General features: G+C 46.5%; 1 long non-coding RNA gene across 1 annotated transcript; it reads right to left on the reverse strand.

Moving 5' to 3' along the window:
- Positions 1–5,614: 5,614 nt before the first annotated feature.
- Positions 5,615–8,049, reverse strand: LOC122376593. Its single transcript, XR_006255670.1, has 3 exons — positions 7,749–8,049; positions 7,164–7,308; positions 5,615–6,641 (listed from the first exon to the last, which is right to left on the reverse strand). It is a non-coding gene; the product is annotated as an uncharacterized LOC122376593 (long non-coding RNA).
- Positions 8,050–8,582: the final 533 nt, after the last annotated feature.

The following is an 8,582-nucleotide window of genomic DNA, read 5'->3' on the forward strand; positions in this document are numbered from 1 at the left end:
GTTTGGAGCTGTTTGGACACTGGCGTCAGCGACTGTGGCGACTGACGGCCGAGCCGACGGCGTGCACAGCTCAGCTGTCTGAGGTCAGGGCTGCGACACAGCTCAGCTATCTCGGGTCAGGACCGTGACCCCCTATGAAAAGACCCAGAGAGGGATCTAACATCGGTGACTCCCTGCTTAACCCTAACAATCCCTACTTTTTTCTCCGCGCTATAAAAAACACATGCGAGTTATAAAAAAAAACACATCCCTATCAACCAGTCCCAAACAGTGTACCAAATTTGAGCGCAATCGGCGTGGCAGTTCAGGGTTCAAGATATATGAGCAACCCAAAATCGCTACTGCAGCAGAATAACGAACACTCTTGGCCCTTCACGTCGCACATGTCACGACGCTCACCATGATACATCCGTTGTAGTCAATAACTCACCAAGATACATCAGTTGTAGTCAATAACGATATGGAAGGGATAGGATTACGCGCAACAAAGAGTAACGCAGGTCAATCAGCCCAGCGGTTGCTGACTTACAAGCCTATTAAAAACGTTACAGGAATACGCTTCGCTAGCTCAATCGTAATAGAGTAGAATCATTACATATATGCAATTGCTACTATTTCCTGGTTTTCTGTATAGGCCAAGGCTTGGTAACTGATAACTCTGCTGCCCTGTAATGGGTCCGGCCCGCTGTGGCGAGTGAAGACACTCGCCCTGACTGACTGGACCGCCAGCCGAGACGCTGCTGACTCTGGTGGTGAATGGTGAGCGGAAGAGGAGAAAGTTTACGCCAAAGCTGAAGCAACTCCACATTGCTGTACAGCTAATACGCTTTTCACCTGGTGGCCAGTAGAGGAACTAACAGTTAATACAACTGACCGTCAGAAGCACCCAACACACACCGTGCCGCTCCCAGTAACATACCAGGATGTGGTAAAGAGCAAGTAGCATACGAATATATTCAAGTAGCAATTACATATAAATCACCGTTCCGTGCTTCTATCCTCAGGATACTGAAATCCTTCTCCTCCACGCCACAACCCCCTTCCGGGCTGGACAGGCAACTTTATCTCATGCGGGCTGCTCCCTTGGAGCGGCACCGCTGCTCCCGAGGGAGCGCACCCCGTAGCCGGGTGCAGTGAGTGCCTTGGGGCTGGGTGGCCTGTCCTCTGGACGGGCTCAGCCCCGGCGACTCACTAGGGTGCCTGCCCAGACCAATGTCTTCCCCTATATCCTATCATCCTTCCGGCTCTGAAATGGTCTCATTGGACCGAAAGAGCCTAACCCAACAAAACACAAAACAAACACAAAACATACATATAAATACGCGGACCGGTTTCGTCTATGAAAGACTTCTTCAGCGCTTTTTCAAAAACGTATAACAAAAAACTAGCACAGTGACAATCGTTTGAAATAAAATCGGATTCAGTTAGAAAATAATAAGCATTGCTGAGAAGGGCACCTACTACCTAAAAACACTCACAATCTATCATCATATTTCGGTGATTATGCTCCTCCACCAAACATCAACGTTCGATACATCAGTAAATGCCTAAAAGTTTAACATGTTTGACGGTGTATAGAAATCTATTTCATTTCTCTCTCTCTCTCTCTCTCTCTCTCTCTCTCTCTCTCTCTCTCTCTCTCTCTCTCTCTCTCTCTTTCTCTCTCTCTCTCTCTCTCTCTCTCTCTCTCTCTCTCTCTCTCTCTCTCTCTCTCTCTCTCTCTCTCTCTCTCTCTCTCTCTCTCTCTCTCATTTTCAGCTTTTTGTAAAATCTTTGATGCTAAAAGTTGCTGCCGATTTTGCCCATTTTATGAACCCACCCTTCGTGTTAATCGTTTCGCTAGTGCTTATAAATGCCGCTTCGGCTGCTTTTCTAATACATTTTGAACTGCAGGAAGCTATTGCTTTTGCTCTCTCCCAGTTTGGCAGATGTCCCGTTTCGTCTGCCTGGGCCACAAAGGCGCTATACTCTCGGTAGTTGCAAAGATCTCTTTTGTGCTCTTTCAGTCTAGTATTTATCCCTCTCCCTGTCTCTCCATATGTTTTCTCGCACATCCCGCATGGTATACCCTATAAACTACGCTATTATCTGACTTGACTTCGTTTACCAGGATGTAGACCCCAGTCGGGCAGCGCTCCGGCGTCCGGCAGCCGCAGCTGGTCCAGCAGTGACAGCAGCCGGCCGGCGCTGCCCTCCGGCGCCGTCCGACAGGCGTTCACGGCCACCACCCTGACGGACAGACGTTACACGGTCAGCAAAGAGACGAAACTCGGTCAGCGGACAGTGGCGTTGGGTCACCGGATGGCAGAGCATCGCCGCAGCACACAGACCAGACAGGACTGTGCCGACAACGCAACCCCGTTGGAGTAACATGACCCTAATATATGCACCGAAAATGCTCTGGTCTATCTCCATTATTTATAATAATAAAAAAATGAAAGAACAACTGAGATGAGGGAAAGGAGTGAGGCGTCTGTTAGGGTCCCCGTGCAATACGCCCGGTGCGGTGACTGACCTCTGCGCCGCTAGCTGGAGAGCTGGTTCACCCGGCTGACGACCTTCTGTACCTCCTCGGCGGAGAGCGGGTGGCCGTTGGTGGCCCGCCGCAGCCCGTCCCGGTAGCCGGCCGCCCCATCCGGCGACACGCCCTGGGGAGTCATAGCATAACACTCAGGCAGGTTCAGGTTTCAGTCCGACACACAGAACCGTCCGGCGACACGCCCTGGGGGCGACACATGGGCGCGCTCAGGGCTCAGGTACAGGTCTCGCGAGATTAAGCGGTAGGTTTTGCACTTTTACATTTCCGGTTATATCTCAGAAACTAATCGATCTACGATGAAGCCATTTTACACGATCATGGCCGGCTTATTACCCAACAAGTCGATCGCATCTTCAACACTTAAAAGCTTAAGACGACGAAGATATAACCTGAAGTACACTAAATTTTCTAGGTGCAAAACCTACCGCTAAAACCCGCGAGCCCTGTACCATGCAATTGCACAAGGGCGCCGGGTGCAGTGTCTGTGTCCCTGACTGACCTGCAGCGGTGACGCTGTCACAGAAAGCACCTGTTCATTGCCCAATGGATCCAGCCCAGTTCCGGCCGGCCGAGTGCCCGCACGTACGCAGCCAGTGTTACGGTCTATGTTCGATCTACAGGGTGATTTTTTTTAACTGTTAAAAAGTAAACGTCAATGGTGGTCCCTAAATCGAAAAATCGCGTGCAAAAAAGCATTGCACGTGATAGATAAATCTGGGACATTTTGTATGGTGTCATCATTTGTCCCTTTTGACCGACGGCCTCGGCCCCAATGGAGCCTGAAAATATCCCACCAATCGGGCACGCATGGTCCACCGCCGTTCAGTAAGGAACGACACAAAACGATGATTTTGAAGCATTGAGGCAGTTCGAAGCATACGATGATCAAGGAGATACCTCAGAAAGACGTTAAATAACGCATGAACAAGCTTGTAGTCATAAATAACCTTCAAACGGTCCATCTGGCGTATGAGCAGCTTTTGGAGAATCAGTCTTCAGGGAGAAAGAAAAACAGCGAATCAGACACCATCAGGGCCGCCAGTATCAAAATCCTCGACCTGCCCTCCCTAAACTTCTAGTTTTTGGACCCAGCTATGGCAGATATAACAAGAAAACAGTGGAAATATCTGGCAGAGCTGAAAATGGGCGATAGGAGCCTTTTCAGTCCGCCTAATGAGTATGGGAGTCCATGGTGCTGTTTAACACGTGCTCAGGCGGGCTGAGTCGTGTCGGTGAGAGAGGGGGTAACTTCAAGCACAAGTAAAATACACGATGGACGTTCCTTCGCATCGTGTCTGCATGAAATCAAAATGTCCCAGAATGCTCGTCATCCTGGCATATAACTTTGCAAGATATATTTGCATTTTAACCCCACTAGACCTCATTACTTTTTAACAAGTAAAAAAATCACCCTGTATGTTACGGTCTGTGTTCAATCTATTTTACGCCCTGTGTAACGACCTGCGTTACGGCTTGTGTTACGGTCTGTGTTACATACCCTGTTCTGGGCGGTCTCCACCTTGACCCTCTTAGCGTCCCAGAGTCGGTACTGGTAGACGTGCGCGTTCTCTGCCGAGACGTCCCGCAGGTGAACGAGCAGGTTCTGTAGGCCGACCAGCGTCTCAGCTGGCACCTGAGAAGGTCAGGGGAGGGTAGGGGAGGTCAGTGGTATACTGGTGTCTGACATAGACCAGCGGACAGGGGGAGGGGAGAGGGAGAGGAGTCTGGTGGCGCAGTAGGACCGTTCCGCGCTTGAAAGTGGACACATCTGAGGACCGTTCCGCGCGCGCTGACACTGCCTCTAGAACCGTTCTGCGAGCAGTCAGACATGCAGACCGGATTGATGTTTTGAAACTTTGACATAATAAACTTTAATTAATGGGGATGTTCGCGCTAAGAGTTCCGAAAAGTCTCGCCAGGTGGCAGCACGGTATGCTTTGGACACAACGCGCCGGCCGGGCGCCGCGCCGGCCGGGCTGGGGATAACACTGCGGGCGGCGACGGCGGCCGACGCGCCGCGAACGGAAACTGCGTTTCATGTCTTTTTCAGGTTCATCATTTTGCTAAAATGAGTAGCTACAGTTGATTTCGATATTAGGAAGACAATGACGCGTGTGAAAGGCAAACTACTACATCGTCATTGAGCGGAAGGAAAGGTAGGGGAGAGTGGGGATAACTGGGACGCGGGAGAAGTGGGACACCTTCAATATCTTAGTGACCGATTGGACGAACAATTTTGTTTTTGCATATTTTCTCATGAATTTAGTCGGGGCACGTCACAGCCAAGCGGTTTCCTTTTCCGGTTGCCTGTCTCTGAGATATTGAGTTAGGGTCTAAAATGTGATTTTTGGGCATTTTACTCTAATTCAATTTGCCGCTTATTCAGCGATGTGAAATGTTCAGGCCGTTCACCTTTGGATATCAGTTATGTCATCTTAATTGTGCAGAAACACTTTTTTATGTATCTGTTATACTTTTTGTGTGGGAGAGCAGCTGAAATAAAAGTGACGACTTGGGGAGAACTGGGACAACGTGCCTAAACCCTGTCCCAGTTCTCCCGCATGCAAATGCATGGGAATTTTTTCCAGGATACTCAGTGCTGTCAGTGTAATTCAAAAAGATAATCGAGGTGATTTCTTTAGGTGTCAACTTTAAAAACACCTTCTTCTTCGTGATGGGTCATCAAATTTTTAATGTATTCCATTTAAATCACATTTCTCGACCAGTCCCAGTTCTCCCCATCATCTGTCCCACTTCTCCTGGGTGTGTCCCAGTTCACCCCATTGTCAACCTTTCCTAAAATTTAAATTTGAGAAGTAACACGTGAACAAACACGCATAAAAACAGTAAAGAATGAAGAAGAAATAAACCGTTTACCAGTAAATGCAATCAATTTACTTAAATCTTAAATATTCTATTTTTTACGATTTTTCAAAGTTGACGTCAAAATAATGTCCCACTTCTCCCCAGTCTCCACCAAAAGCTACGGAGTACGAAAGATTCGATGTTATCACATATTTTAACTTACACAGTTGAAATTAAAAACCTTATTACATTCAGAAATATATTCACACGCATGAAACAACCGATTTACAGCACACATTCCATGACAAGAACGCATACCTACGGTCTTAAGTTGACCTCTAGCGCTCGTCACCGTCAGATAAGTCAATCACATCCCTGTAGTTTGTACAGACTATTGACTTAACTTCATCCGGCATGCGTTCATTCTGTAATGATGGGCAACGAATCACCGGCGATTTCTGCGTGGCTCTATATGACATCCTCGTCTGTTCCCCAGGTCAATTGGTTCGGTGACTTTCAAATTATAGCAGGCCCTTCCTCGGTCAGGCTTGATGGATCCACAGTCACTTTACGCGGTACTTTTAAGACAGACTGTACCTTCTACCAACACGACTGACTGATTACAATCTGATGCGAAAGGGACAATATCTCGTCGGTCTATCAGTTAAAGTTTAATATTCAGCGACACAAGTGTGTAGGCTGCCTGGAAAACTTGCAACAAACTAAGTAAACTAAGGTTGGCTTGTAATGGGCACAAACTTGTAATAAAGAGGTACTTAATTAACAAATCCACAATGTTCTGTTCAGGCAAGCAGCCTTCACATATGAAGCATTGCTATGACTACTCTTCTAGAGCTGATTGATAGCTTTTGAAGGAAGGAGCTGAGTGACTGAGCCCTACCATTCACCACTTATCACCTTCAACAATTGCTTAAGGCATGCAGTTCTCTATCACTGGAAAATATCTGACAATTTGCTGGCTCTCATTTGTGTATGATGCAACACGCTTTGCACCAGTGATACTATGACACGAAATGTTGAACACTAGCATAGGTTGCAATGTAGATCCAAGGTGTCCCAGAAGCCAGAGCAAAAATTGACACCTTAATCAACTTCATGATTGTGGCAAAACTCCACTGCTTGACTACACAGAGCACCAACTGTTTGCTCCTCTAAACTTTCACCAAAGGAAGTGTTGCTGATGTCATGTAGCAGCAGTGACACTGGTAACTTCAAATCACAGGGTCTGGTAGCATCCATGCTCTTGAATCTGGATCTTATCAATGCAGCATTGCACCTGTGAATAAATGAAAAATGGCATAAGACAGTAGGAAAAGATCTTGGCAAGTCATAATGAGATACATATGTTTAACATGCATGGATAAAAGGACATTATATACCGAAGCAATTAGCAAAACATTGCAGTTTAAGCACAGCTGAAATCTGATATGATGAACTGGATACAGTGACATCATCAAGACCCATGAACTTTACACAAAGTATTTGCAATTTTGAAATGCACTTTTATTGCAGTTACCTACACAAATATTCTAGAAGGTGAAAATTTATTTAAAAAACAGCAAAAACCTTGCCCGTATTTAGGTGCTAAAAAAGCTGAGTGAATATTCTAAAATGGTGTTCACTTCAGTGTAAATCAAAACTTAGAGTAAAAAATTATTTACCTGATGAAATGAAGATATTATATCAATAATGAGTAGCTTTAGGTGGTGATGAGTTAAAAAAAAACATTTTGCAGGAAAGGCTATCCGTTACTTCTGGATGATATACTGCAGTGCACAAGCTGTTCACCAACTCCTACCTGGTCTTTCAGTGGGATCCCTCTGTATGCACCTCAGAACTTCATCCGCAGGGCTGGTTCCTTCATATGCAGGTCCTCTGCCTTCATTGATTCCTCGGACTCCATCCTGACAACTCCACACCAGAAGCATGATTGCACTGGGCACCTGTAACACCATGTAGGATGATCAATACTTGTAACAATTCATAAATAGTAGGTAGCTTAGTGTTCTATTACATATACCTCCTGGTTGCTGGTGTTAAAATAGATCCTATTTGTCTTTTTCCATCATAACCTTTATCTGCATGCAATATCTTTGGTACCCACCAGACAAAGTAGAACACTGCTAAAGTGCTTGCAATGAATCTTATAAAAATGCATTGAATTTATATAATCATTCTCAGCAGCATGTATCATCTTTTAATGCCTTTCTCAAGGGGCAAATCAATTTCCTATATCGATATGCCCATAAACTTATACGGGTAAATTACTTCATGTGGGCAATACAAGATCCAGCTATGAGTTAAGTTAGACTATTTTATACTCGAAGTTATGCTCGCCATTAAAAAAAATATGTCGGGAAACGTGTTACATCGATGGAATTACCGTTTGGAGTCGTTCTATCTTCGGCTTCTCGCCTCTCTTCGGCTACGTCAATTGAAGCCTTTCTAAGTCTTCTGTCCTTTCAAAACTTGCCTTTCCATGCTTGTGACACTTGCTGAATATAAATTCACAACCCATCTGAGCAAAATTCAACTCAATTGCGATCAAATTCACCGAAATTCAGTCCCATGGACCGACACCGCACGGACTCCACACAGTGCAAAACACAGTGGCGCATTCGCCGCCACAGTTTCTGTGTCCAAAGAAGGCAGTGCTGCCACCTGGTGAGGAAATAAGCCGAACATCCCCATTCGACACAGGTAGCCTAACCGCATGTGTTTTTTATATCGCGGACAAAAAAGTGGGGATTGTTAGGGTTAAGCAGGGAGTCACCGATGTTAGATCCCTCTCTGGGTCCTTTCATAGGTCACGGTCCTGACCCGAGATAGCTGAGCTGTGTCGCAGCCCTGACCTCAGGGCTCAGACAGCTGAGCTGTGCACGCCGTCGGCTCGGCCGTCAGTCGCCACAGCCGCTGACGCCAGTGTCCAAACAGCTCCAAACAATATCCGGCCCTGTATAGCAGGATAAGCCATCAGAGGCGGGAGTGATCAATGGAGGGACGCGAAACACTAACGCCAAGGGGATGACAACTGCTGAGGAATGAAGAAACTACATGAGATGATGTTTTTCGTACTCCAGCGTAGCACGAAAAACATCATCTCACGCTCTCAGTCCCAGCGGATAAAAACAACACCTAAGAAAGAAACTACATGCAGGTACACTGGGAACACGTCATGCTGGAGTTGACGTGTTCCCAGCCCGTCCTGTACCATGCA

This window comes from Amphibalanus amphitrite, unplaced genomic scaffold (genome assembly GCF_019059575.1).
Source record: "Amphibalanus amphitrite isolate SeventyFive unplaced genomic scaffold, NRLGWU_Aamphi_draft 002208F_arrow, whole genome shotgun sequence".
In the NCBI taxonomy this organism is placed as follows: Eukaryota; Metazoa; Arthropoda; class Thecostraca; order Balanomorpha; family Balanidae; genus Amphibalanus; species Amphibalanus amphitrite.